Below are 13,513 nucleotides of genomic sequence, written 5' to 3' on the forward strand. Positions count from 1 at the left end.
GCGTTCTCGATCACTGTGGGGGGGAAAGTTGCGGTCCTTAAAGAACTTGGACATCTGGGATGTGCGGGAGTGGAATGTCTTATCGTGGGAGCGGATGCGGCGGAGGCGGAGGAATTGGGGATAGGGGATGGAATTTTTGCAGGAGGGTGGGTGGGAGGAGGTGTATTCTAGGTAGCTGTGGGAGTCGGTGGGCTTGAAATGGACATCAGTTACAGGCTGGTTGCCTAAGATGGAGACTGAGAGGTCCAGGAAGGTGAGGGATGTGCTGGAGATGGCCCAGGTGAACTGAAGGTTGGGGTGGAAGGTGTTGGTGAAGTGGATGAACTGTTCGATCTCCTCAGGGGAGCAAGAGGCGGCGCCGATACAGTCATCAATGTACCGGAGGAAGAGGTGGGGTGTCCATCATGGGCCTCCCGCACTGCCACAATGATGCCACCCGAAGGTTGCAGGAACAGCAACTCACATTCCGCCTGGGAACCCTGCAGCCTAATGGTATCAATGTGGACTTCACCAGTTTCAAAATCTCCCCTTCTCCTACTGCATCCCTAAACCAGCCCAGTTCGTCCCCTCCCCCCACTGCACCACACAACCAGCCCTGCTCTTCCCCCCCACCCACTGCATCCCAAAACCAGTCCAACCTGTCTCTGCCTCCCTAACCGGTTCTTCCTCTCACCCATCCCTTCCTCCCACCCCAAGCCGCACCCCCAGCTACCTACTAACCTCATCCCACCTCCTTGACCTGTCCGTCTTCCCTGGACTGACCTATCCCCTCCCTACCTCCCCACCTACACCCTCTCCACCTATCTTCTTTACTCTCCATCTTCGGTCCGCCTCCCCCTCTCTCCCTATTTATTCCAGTTCCCTCTCCCCATCCCCCTCTCTGATGAAGGGTCTAGGCCCGAAACGTCAGCTTTTGTGCTCCTGAGATGCTGCTTGGCCTGCTGTGTTCATCCAGCCTCACATTTTATTATCTTGGAATTCTCCAGCATCTGCAGTTCCCATTATCTCTGACATGTATACTTTGCCTGCTCAGAACCAGAGTGGAAAACAAAACACAAATTTGTTCATTTCCTTGAATCACATTGCACACATTTCAACAACAGCCCCTTGAACTTATATAGCACTACCAACATAGAAAATTGGGATAAGGAACTTTACAGAAATGCAGCAAGCAAGTTTTTTTTTTAAGAAAAACTGGCATGCACAGCAAATTGGCAGACACTTACTTTTCTACAAAAAACACTCTTCGGAAAAAGAATGGCTGCACAGTACTTTGCAGGTTGGAGAATCGCACCCAGAACAGGAAATAAAGGGATTGCAGGGTGGGTGGAACCAACTGCATGCCAAAATAAATAGGTTCCTCAGGAGCCTTCTGAGAATGGCAGAGAAGAGTCACAAATTAAAATTGGTTTGGCACAGAATTCCAGAGATCAGAAACACAGCAATTAAAAGATCAGGCTCTGATGAAGCAATGGTGGAGGCAGAAGGCAAGCTGTGTAACCTAGGGAGCAATGGCTGCAAAATGTTATCCAAATAGGGTAGGATGTAGCCATGGAGGGGGGAATCTAGAAACAAGAAGGCACACAGTCACGGTAGGTGTTGAGCATGCAGGGTTTTTCACCGAATAGATTCTCAACTACAGTTTTAGATAACCTGAATTTGGGAAGCATGGTTCATTTCACCAGTTGGTCAATGTCTAGATTTAAGATTTTGAAAAATGTAAAGTCTACAAAATATCCTCATTGCCTCTTCTCAGCTGTTTTTCGTACACCGTTAAACAATTCATGCAAACATGGCTGCTATCAGCAAATTCCTTAGGCGGGTACTTTCAAGGGTTGAAGATAAAAGGCTGGTAAAGTAATATACAGTAAGCCTTGTTGCATACCTTCTAGACTAACCAGCCTTTAGGAAACTGATAAGACTACACACCAGCTTCACACAGACTTTCTGGGCATTCAAAGTGCCAGAGGTGGGACTGGCAGGAATACTCACAGGTGACAGTTTCGAAAGCCTCAGTGCTCCTCTGGGAAGAGAGCAAGGAATCAGCTGAAATCGTCCGGGTACTTGTTTATTGGTATGGTCTCCTTCCAATAAATTAGGGCCTTTTCATTATTCACTTACACTACCTACAATAATTTGCAGGCCTAATTTATGAACTGAACATTTCATAGTGAGCACCAGTTGGTGTGTCTGCAAGGGTAAAACAGGCAATACACCATCACTTCATATGCTTTCTGAGTGTTGCTGAATAAACCTTTACAGTCAATACACAAACAAAACTCCATTAATACGCTTGAAGAAGGGTCCCCACCCGAAACATCAAGCTTTCCTGCTCTTCTGATGCTGCTTGGCCTGCTGTGCTCATCCAGCTTCACACCGTGTTATCGCAGATTCTCCAGCATCGGCAGTTCCTATCATCTCCATTAATACACTGCCGGGCAATTAGCCATTGAAAGCCAGAATTCAAGCTGTGACAACTTAGTTACTCTTTGCATACAAGTGTATAGCTCAGAGCTCACTACCTCACTGAGGCAAGTTTGTGGCAATTCCCTAGGAAGGGAGAAACTGCAACAGTATCGGGTGTAGCGGTTTTAGAATGTTATACATAAATTTGAATGCTTATTAGTTCCAGTAAGGAAACACTGTCAAATCATAATAATTGGAACATGTGATTACAAAAGCTATTTTGTAAAGTAACTTTTCAGGAACATCATAATTTTCCAATAGTCTCATTAAATAGCTCATTTTAAAAGATGCTCTCTGAAGATTATTGCATGGAAGTTGTGCAAATGACTTGTACAAGTGCACATTACATGTACATCCCCACTCAGATAGGCACAGAGACTGTAATCAAGCATTTCCTACCACATATAAAAACAGGTCAGACATAGGACCATGAACCTTGACCTCCATTTCAAAGTACAGTATCTTACTGAACCCAGGTATGAAATTTCTATTTTTCAGTGACTCTTCTAATCTCCATGAACACAACTGCCAATTCATTAGGAGCAGTTTAAAGCTGCAGGCTTGCACATGATAAAAGTTCAGAAAGATGACACCTTGGAATTTAGAAGAATTGTACTGTGATCAAATTGAAGCATATAAAATCCCGAAGAGGCTTGACTATAAAAGATGCTGGAAGGAAAACAAAACGTTTGACAAATCTAATAGGTCTGGTAGCATACGTGGAGAACGAAAGAGAGTAAACATCGTATCCAGTATGATGACTTCTTGCTCCACAGATGCTGCCAGACCCGAACTTCTGCAGCATTTTCTGCTTTATTTCAGATGTCCGCAACGCACAGTAAATACTGGCAAATCTGGAACAAGGTTCAGAGTCTTAGGCCAAGGATTTAGCACTTAGAAATGAAATGAGGAGAAATTAACTAGAAGAATGAATATGTGGAATTCCTGACAACAGAAAGTTATGATTGCTTTGTCAATAAGTATTTTCAAGGCAGATATTGATAAACTTTGGTTAGTAAGGGAATTTAAAGGACACACAGTTTTAGTACTGCAGTGTAAAAGATTTTTTGCTGAACAGTGATTGCAGGATCGATGGATTGAATGGCCTATTTCTGCTCCAGTTTTATTTTTTGCAGCAAAAGGAAAGCTGCATTAGAATCTAAACTGCACAAATAAAACAATATGAAAAAAAACACTGATAGCTCACACCATTACCAAATCATCTTAAACTCAGAGCCTTTATTAATAATTAGCTATACAACAACATGCTACTCTATTCAGGTTTGGATCCCTACACAGTTTAAAACAATGGTGATCTCAGAAACCACTACCTGTTCAGGAGATACTTCCAGAGTCAGGAGCAACTTCAGACAAATGTCTTTGAAATACTCTCATACAGGAATCTAGGAATCAATTTCAGTACGGTGGCTCAAGGGTTAGCCTCACAGCTCCAGGGACCCGGGTTCGATTCCAGCCTCGGGCAACTGTGTGTGGAACATAGAACATAGAACAGTACAGCACAGAACAGGCCCTTCAGCCCACAATGTTGTGCCGACCATTGATCCTCATGTATGCACCCTCAAATTTCTGTGACCATATACATGTCCAGCAGTCTCTTAAATGACCCCAATGACCTTGCTTCCACAACTGCTGCTGGCAACGCATTCCATGCTCTCACAACTCTCTGCGTTAAGAACCTGCCTCTGACATCCCCTCTATACTTTCCACCAACCAGCTTAAAGCTATGACCCCTCGTGCTTGCACATCGTCCCCAGTGTCTGTGTGGGTTTTCTCCAGGAGCTCCGGTTTCCTCCCACAGTCCAAAGGTGTGCAGGCTAGGTGGATCAGCCATGCTAAATTGCCCGTAGTGTTCGGGGTGTGTGGGTTATAGGGGGATGGGTCTGGGTGGGATGCTTCAAGGGGCGGTGGAGACTTGCTGGGCCAAAAGGGCCTGTTTACACACTAAGGAATCTAATCTGATTCGCAGCTGCTCAGATACTGAAGCAGTCCTAGGCAACATTCAGGTTTGGATTGGTAAGTGGCACGTAACACGTGCCACCCACTGTTAATGACCTTCCCTCCAACAAGTGAGAAGTTCAATGATGGTAGTACCATTTCTGAATCCCCTTCTATTAAAACCTGGGGGTTATCATTCACCCTATAAACACTGTGGCTACAGCAGCAGGTCACAGGCTGGCAATCCTGTAGTGAGTAACTCACCTCCCGACTCCCGAAGCCTGTCCACAAATTTCAAGGCATAAGTCTGGAGAGCAATGGAATCATCCCCACATGTCCCAGTGAGTGCAGTTCCAGCAACAGTCAAGAAGCCAAACCTAGTGCAGGTCCTTTGATTGCACCTTCCAAACCATTAACTCTACTGTTTATTAGGCCAAGGACAGGACATGCATGGGAAGATCATCACCTACAAATTCCCCTTCAAACTGCACTCCACCCTAATGTGGTACTGTATCAGCATTCCTTCATTGTCATTGAGTAAAAGTCCTGGAACTCGCTTCGAAAAAACATTGTGGTATGCCCACATCCCAATTCATGAGGCAGCTCACTACCATGTTCTTCGGGGGAAATTAGGGTTGGCCTAGCTAACGACAGGCACACACATAAGTAATAGGATATTTGCAGGGAGATATTCCTTAAGATGGAGCCCTGACCTCCAGGATCAATTAGCAAACGTGTTTAAAAATCCAGCACTGTATTTTATATTTTTCCTTATGACAGCTTAATGTGGACATTCGGCTCTCCTGAATGAATTGTATGCCTGCAAGCAATGTGGCATCTTCTGCCCAGCTCCTGGATGAAGAACACTGAGCATTTCCACTTGACATATGCAGATTGAAAAATGCAGAATGGGGTGAGAAAAACACAACACCTGCACATCATAAGAAACACGGCATTGTACCAGCTGCTCTCTGCTTTCCAAATGACATCGGATGTTTTTGCTCCATACGTTACAGAATTGGGATTAAAATAAAAAACACTTCTGGAAGATTATCTTTGGCTGGGACCTTTCCACAATTGCCATGAGAATCATCCTCATTCCAATCCCCTTTTGAAAAGCTGATGGTTTATTTTGTCTTGGCCTCAAAGTTGCAAAGACATCCTTTCTCTGGGTGGGGTTTGGTGGAAAACAGAAATAAGCAGACACCACCAATCATTCAAAACCTCAAAAAAAGGTATTTCAACACTGGATTGGATTCCAACTCAAGTTGGGCATATTCCCAACTGTTTAACCAACAGGTCATGCAGCTATTTTTCCCTGACCTCTGACATTTTTGAAACAAAAAAACTCCTCAAACAAATTCAACATAACACTATTGCTTTTAAATGTGCCCTATAACTTTTTACCCAGTTACTTCCAACAGAATCCGAGATTAATCTTTTAAATCAAAATCATGACTGATGCTCAAATACACTCCTACTCACTGCACTTCCTTCTCATCTGTCAATCAGATTCTAAAAAGATAGAAATCTGCCTTTTGGCATCTGGACTAATACAGACGTCAACATTTTCCCCACTTCATTTTCTGCCAATTTATGAATTTTCACTGGAAAGTTAGGAAACCTCAAACCAAAGGCTCTAAGCACAGCCCTTTTCAGTCTCCCTGCACAGTCTTAAACTTGACAAACCTGGCCTGACACGGCTAGACTGGAGTTCCAACTCATTCAGTCCACTGGGAAGACAAAAACTGAATGCAGACACAGATGGTCTGTGTTGTGTAAGCACCATGACAGATTTAATTGGTTTCTCTCCTTCATTACTCCACTGCCGAGTATTCAAAAATGGTAGGGGTGAGGAAAGATATTGAAGGGCTTCAATTTCAAAAATTCATTACCTCATAGGTCAACGCTGCTGGATCCATCAGGTCACATTCATGAATTAGCTTTCACTTGGAATTCTTAAATATTCGGGGCTTGCGTACTGATGATGGAAATTTAAAAAAAAAACTACTGCCAACTTTGTTGCATTTGCAGCTGCACATTTATGGTAACATCCCATCTGTCAGGATCAAAGATGACTTACTCCACTCTAGCTTGATAGACTTATCAGCCATCTCTGGATCTAATGTACAAATGACTTTGCCAGATGAAGGCCACTCTTGCCAATGCCTCAAGTTTGCCTCTGTACGCTGCAGATGGAGGTCTCTCAAGGCACAAATAAACCTCCCTCTTCGGGTTGGTCACAAGCCATAGTTTCAGATGACACAGTGGGTAGGTGTGGCCTCTTCAGGGATACTATGAGGATGCCCCTAAAGCAATATTTTGTGTTGTCCTCCATGCAGTCTCCAATTCGACCTAGCTCCGAGTAGAACATGTTCTTTGGAATGTGATGTCAGCCATCTGAGCAACATATTCTAGCCAGCAGAGCTGGTTTTAAACACTTTTCTATCTGACTTGTCGCTTAAATATTGTACCAATCATGCAGAACTCTTCGCAGATGAGGATAATGAGGTTGTGCAGCGCTACTACCTCCACTATGTTTTAAAACTGCAGCAGGGATCCCATCTCCTTCGGAGGCCTTGTTATTTTTTGGCTATTGAATGGCTTTTTCAAATTTGTTGCAGATCAAGAGAGAGTGCCAAGACTGAGCCAGATGGAACATTAAGGAATGGGCTCGAGTCTGAATCGAAGAATGGAAAATGCTCTCACTAGTGAACATCAACTGCTTCCCTAACTTTGGTGAGCTTTGTTTCACGGTTGCCACTCAATGCAATGGGCCCTTTGGTTTGTCAAGACAGATCTTCTTCAGCACTGTTGAGACACATGTTCACGTTTTGTTCTTAAATGTCAAAGTGTTGATGTTCTTTCGGCCTCTTGCAAGACTGCTGAATTTTCTCTTAAGGGGCAGTAAAGTTCCAGTCAGGGCAAGCTTGTTGCTTATTATCAGTTAAGGCTGAGATACCTTGGATGTTTTCATCAAAATCAATCAAGATGTTTCCTGATAAAGAAACCAAGGAGCTCTTGTTACTGGGACTTTAGGTATAACTGGGCACTGTGTAACATTGTAGCTCCTCATGGCCGAAGGTTGAGAAGTTGGCACTGAGGCACTTACTGAGAACATGGTCTTGGTGGGATTTGGGAGACCTTCAATGTTGTTTTGCTTCTGTTGCCTCTGCCAATTAGGAGAGTCAGGAATAATAATCAACATTCCTTAAAAAAATGCTTTCACTTCACTAGTCAATACAGTCACTTTTTTCTTTGCTGAGCACAGAAGGAAAGCAATTTGCCCTGCCAGGGCTCACTTACTGCCATCTGGGCTGGAAGCTTCAACAATAAGCTATCTCAGCCTAGCTGGTTGCTTGCCATATGGAGATGGTCAGGGTCTCCATAATAAAAGCACCAATAGGAGGAATCCCACCCACGTATTCTGAACAGCAGAACTCGCCATGCTGTAGACAGTGACTTCACTTCATTTTTCTTCTTCAGCAACTGTACAAGGTGGTATGACGGCAGGAGAAAGATGGAATACAAAAAAAAAAACACCCATTTGACTAAATTTTTTTCTTTCCCTACCTTAATTTCTTGGTAGAATATTCCAAAATATTATTACATGCTTCCCCATTTATTTCAGGCTGGTAAAAGGGTCAGGTTGGACCTTAAAATTTCCTTCTCTTAAGTGTATTCATTCCTTGAGCAACACTGCAGAGATTGTCAATTCTTATCCGTAATCTGAGACATGGGCTTATAGGACTCTAAACAGTAGTACCTTGTGTAAGTTGGTACTTCTAAAAAGGGGTTAATATTCATGTTACATTGGCTCCAACCATCCTACTGGTGTCGCATTAGTCTGTGGGTGTAGTGGAGGAGTTCTACTGACTTTTGGAGGGAAAAGATGTATTTGTACCAGTTCCCCACGTTCCTGGTAATTATGTCTGACTAAATGTAATTGCTTATTGATATAGCACAACAAACCATTTTGTTAGCTAAGAAAAGCATCTTTTTCTGTAGATACTCTTCATATGTACACTCTATCGTTAATCATTAGATAACCCCAAGACAAAGCAAGATTAGTGGCAAAAGATCTCAAACTACTCCTCCCCATGATATACTGATAGAAGTGATGAATACCATTAAAAAAAAGGTACTGGGCATGGTCTTCTGAGAAAATATATGGTTGTAGCAATATGGATCTGAATTCTGCCAAAGGCAGAAAATCAGGAAGAGATCATTCAAAATAGCATTACAGCTGTAAGAAAACAAAGACAGTCCATCAGTCAGCAAATAAAAATTGAATATCAACTGAATGAGAAAGTAGCAGCTATGGACGAATAAAAAGACAAGTTCAGCTCTCCAAAGGAAAAACTGCTTAGACCCTCTGGGGCAAGAGTATGGGATTAGAAGTGAGACTGAAATGCCAGTCACACTTAGAAAACACAGAGGTGATTCTGTGAAGGTGGGTCTGGAAGGAGATGATGGTTCCAAGATGTGAAGTTAAAGCTTGAGATCCCAAAAGGAAAAAGGAATAACTTTATAAAAAGAAAATTATGCAAAGACAGGAAGAGGAAGGCGATCGGTTCACCTTTAGAATAAAAGGGAGAGTGTTCTCACCTATTGCTAACAATAGGCTTTATGAGATTCTGCTGCAACAAACTACGAAAAGGCCAGAAAATACTTTTAGTCTGGAGCCACAAGATCAGGAAGGTGTCTAAATGTATTTAAGCCAAAAATGAGCAAATCTAAGCAAAAATCTTGTCAGAGAGTCAAGCAGAAAAAGAAAAGCCAGGAAAATTAATAGGACTAGGACTCGAAACATTAGAAAAAGCAAACAGTGACTAAATCATTAAAATGGCAGGAAAATACAGCAGACAGTATAGAAACACGGAAGTACAAAGGGCCAGATTTAAAGAGTTTGAAAGCAGTAAATTACTAGAATACAATTCCAAGCTCTATTGAAAAATTCAATACAGTATTACAGAAATACAGAATTAAAAAACTGGAAGTAAATACTGTGGTACAGTCTAACAAGCTGAACAATCATTGAATTTAAAACAGTATTGATGAAGGCATAACACACGTTTAAAGCCCGACACATTTAAAATGTATCCCCATTGACATTTCTTTGGGAACGAGTTACTCCAGACAATCCAAAAGAGACAGAACTTACATCAGTGTGCATCCTGTTGATTTTGTGTTTGATACTGGAAGTGTTGCTGTCCTATCAGATCAGTTACTGTGGCTTTTCTAATAGTAGAAAATTACAAGCAGAGGTAATACTACAGAGTAACTGGCAAAACCATGGGAATGTAACAATTTACACTACAACATATCAGACAGGAGAAAATTGAAAATATGTACACTGTTCCCAATCAACCAACTTCATTTCCGAGCCTGCGCCCAAACTCAGAAGAGATGGCAGAAATCTTAGAGAACAATGGGTCAAGAAACAAGAAGCGGTCAAAATACTCGTCCAGGAAGAGACCATTTTTGACAAAAATTATCAACAGGCAACCAGCGGAAGGCTTCATTGACTTCCCAGACTCATGGCAAACCCAAAAGAATGAATAAATGAAACCACTTCTGTTGACATAAAACAGCTGTTTAACATTGTCAACACAAAAGGAAGTCATGGGCTTCTCAGCTCTGATGGAATAGTCAATCTTCTCTCCGGAAACTCTTAATTCAGTGACAGGGATAGTGCTAAGAAAACAGAAATCACTTGGTAACTCAACTGACTGTCGGGAAAAAAAACTGCTTCACCAGTGAAACAGCTATAAGGGATAACTGAAAACGTTCAGTCTGAATCACAACCTGAGGGAGAGAAGCTGCATGATTCCATGGGAGTCACATTTGTGTGCATAAAAATCAAGGTGCAGTCAAGAACACAAAACTGATTGGTCTAAGCCTTAATGATACTGCAAAAAGGAACACTTCTAGGTCTGAAAGAAAGCACATTCTGTGAAAAGTGTGAAACATCCAGACCACCAGCACTTGTAAAGGCAAAGATCTGAGGGAGATGGTGTAGTGGCAAAATGGAATATACACTTGTGTGTGATTGTATAAAAGGGATAAATTTGAGGGGAGGAGGCAGCAAAGAGGTTGGGCTGGGAGGTGGGGGGGAATGGTGTATAAATACAGTGGGTTGTAAGGCATTAATGCTACATTAGCTTCACCGATTCTACTGATATCACAGATAGTATGTGGGTGGAGACCAAGTTCTAATATCATGTTTGGAGGAGCAGATGTATATGCAACAGCTTCTTGAAGTGCTAATAATTATGCTTGATCAAATATCATTGTACCTCTTGCCATCAGGCAATGAAACTTCTTGTTATCGAAGAATGTGTGAAGTGTTCATGATTTTTAAAGACTCGATCAAATCCCCTTGATTTTTTTTTAATCCCTAGAATAGAAAGAGACCCAATACACACACTCCCCCAACTTCCACACCCCCCTCAGTAATTAAGGTCTATGACAGTAAGTCATTCCAATGACCCTTTCCTGAACATGCGTCAGTGCCTCAATAACTGCCAGCAAACATCTAGAACATCAAAATCCATGGGGCGAAATTAACTTCATTTGTTAAACTGATCTTTATTCATTATTAATTTAATTAGGAAAATTTTCAAGATAAGCCAGGTTCCAAACTATACATGTGGAAAATCATGAAAGAGACACACAGTAGAAGGATACAGTACGTGTGGTTATGTTTCTAAAAATTGTGACATTAAGACAAACACAGTTTCCCACAGAAAGCAATGTAAAACTAGAGCTGGATTCCTTTGGACATTTCTTGCTCTGATAAAACAAAGTACAGTTTGAAATACTGTGCATCTCCAGTATTATGCAGCTCTAGTTAAATGAACTTGCAAAATAAATCATTAGATGTAAAAGAATCACTGTACAGTGTGATATTTCTGCACTTTTCAGCAGAGGATATTTAGTCATACATGAAATGGTTTACAATTCTAAATCTGACATTCATAAATAAAATAACATTAAATTCAGAAATACAAAATAAATGTAAAAATATGACAAAACTACATTCGCCTATTATATTTAATAGAACACACTCCATCTAGTGGCAGAAACTAGTCAGTGCAGGCAGACTACCTGCACAGACCAGCATGTGTTTTTTCAGGTGGAGTCCAGGAGTTTAGATTAGATTAGATTAGATTCCCTACAGTGTGGAAACAGGCCCTTCAGCCCAACAAGTCCACACCACCCCTTGGAGCATCCCACCCAGGCCCATTCCTCTGCAACCCACACATCCCTGAACACTACGGGCAATTTAGCATGGCCAATCCACCTGGCCTGCACATCTTTGGACTGTGGGAAGAAACCGGAGCACCCGGAGGAAACCCACGCAGACACGGGGAGAATGTGCAAACTCCACACAGTCACCCGAGGCTGGAATCGAACCCGGGTCCCTGGTGCTGTGAGGCTGCAGTGCTAACCACTGAGCCACCGTGCAGTGCGAGTTCAGAACAGGAGCCAGAAATTTCAAAGGGTAACTAACAATAGAGTGCAGGAATAAGAACTGGGGAGGCTGAAAAGAAAGAGGGATTGCGTGGGCAGGGGCAAGAAGTGAAGGAATGCCAGGAAATTCTCAGAACTGAGTGCAACAGCAGAAGCATGGGGAAGATCTGGAGAGAAGGTAGGCCACAAAGTAGGAGGTAGAACACTAAACAAGTATACTGCCACTATATTGTCAATTTAAAGCAAACAACTTGAACTGAGTCATCTTTAAAAAGGAGACTTTAAAGTATCAGCTTTTGTACAGAACGTGCAGATTCAAGAGTTGCCAGTAGCATATTTCAGTGAATGAACTGTTATTCTTGGTCACAATTTACTGTAATACGTCACTTGAAATGGCCATTAGAATAGTTTATGGGTTTATTTGTGGACTGTTTGCTAATCTCAGAACAGATCAGATACAAAAAAACACTTACACTTCTGGGAATGCTCTCTTCCTTTAATACTTCATTTACAAGCACCCTTGTGAATATAGGCAAATGCAATGTAAATATGTACATTAGGCTGTTAGTAATATAATGTTAGTTTAGGTCAGTCTTACACAATTCACATTTTAATTATTTGCACTACTTGATCTAAATCACTTAAAATAAATATATATATACACATACATACACACACACACACACACACTACTTAGTTTAATGCATTCCATATTGTTACCAAACAATTTGTCCATTTACAACACAAGAGATAATAAGAATAATAATTGGTTTCCTTGGTTTGTTTCTTTTTGCCAATGATGAAACAATGAATAATGCTTGCAATTTCTTCTGAACAACATGACTGTGTTCACTGAAGCAAAGTCTCAGAAAGGGGCAGTTAAAGCACCAGCACTAATTAAACCTGACATTCAAACTCAGGAAGCCCAGTGTGCAGTCCTGTGTTGTTGCTTTGCTAATTGGAAATTAATACTAACTGTCATGTTTTCTGAATTTGAGATTTCTTTCTCCACATAAAGGATTTGGGAAAAGCAATTCTTTTTGTGTATCGTGTTTTAAAGCAAAGTTTACTCAAAAGTTTTTCTTAATAATAAGGCATCAAGGCAACAAGTTGTTGACATGTAAATAAGCAACGAGTCGGAGTGTGAGAGATATAAGCATGGAAAGAGACCCTTCGGTCCAAATAATCTACACTGACCAGATAAGCTAAATAAATCAGTCCTATTTACCAGCATTTGGCCCATATCCCTCTGAACCCTTTCTATTCATATATCCATCCAGTTGCATTTTAAATGCTGTAATTGTATCAGCCCCCACCACTTCCTCTGGCAGCTCATTCCATACACACACCACGCTCTGCATGAAGACGTTGCTCCTCAGGTCCCTTTTAAAATCTTCCCCCTCTCACCTGAAACTTGTGCCCTCTAGTTTTGGATTCTCCTCCCACGCTGGGAAAAGACCTTTCGCAATTTACCCTATCTATGCTCCTCAATTTTACAAACTTCTATAAAGTCACACCTCAGCCTCCGATGCTCCAGAAGAAACAGCCGCAGCATATTGAGCCTCTCCCGATAGCTCAAGCCCTCCAACGCTGCCAACATCCTTGAAAATCTTTT

At 41.8% G+C, this 13,513-nt stretch overlaps 2 protein-coding genes across 3 annotated transcripts in view; both read right to left on the reverse strand.

Annotated features, from left to right (window-relative positions):
• LOC125460550 (E3 SUMO-protein ligase ZBED1-like) overlaps positions 1–9,702 on the reverse strand; it is a 47,458-nt gene extending 37,756 nt beyond the window's left edge. The window contains exon 1 of one of the 2 annotated variants that reach the window (XM_048548119.2): positions 9,587–9,702. The gene's annotated coding sequence lies outside the window, so the exon portion shown is untranslated. Of the gene's footprint in view, positions 1–1,226; positions 1,262–9,586 lie in introns of those variants that run through there. The other variant, XM_059649529.1, reaches the window with a different exon arrangement.
• Positions 1–13,513, reverse strand: part of LOC125460551 (testis-expressed protein 264 homolog) — a 257,351-nt gene that overhangs the window by 188,771 nt on the left and 55,067 nt on the right. The window lies entirely within an intron of this gene.

The sequence above is a fragment of the Stegostoma tigrinum genome, chromosome 11, assembly GCF_030684315.1.
Source record: "Stegostoma tigrinum isolate sSteTig4 chromosome 11, sSteTig4.hap1, whole genome shotgun sequence".
Classification (NCBI taxonomy): Eukaryota; Metazoa; Chordata; class Chondrichthyes; order Orectolobiformes; family Stegostomatidae; genus Stegostoma; species Stegostoma tigrinum.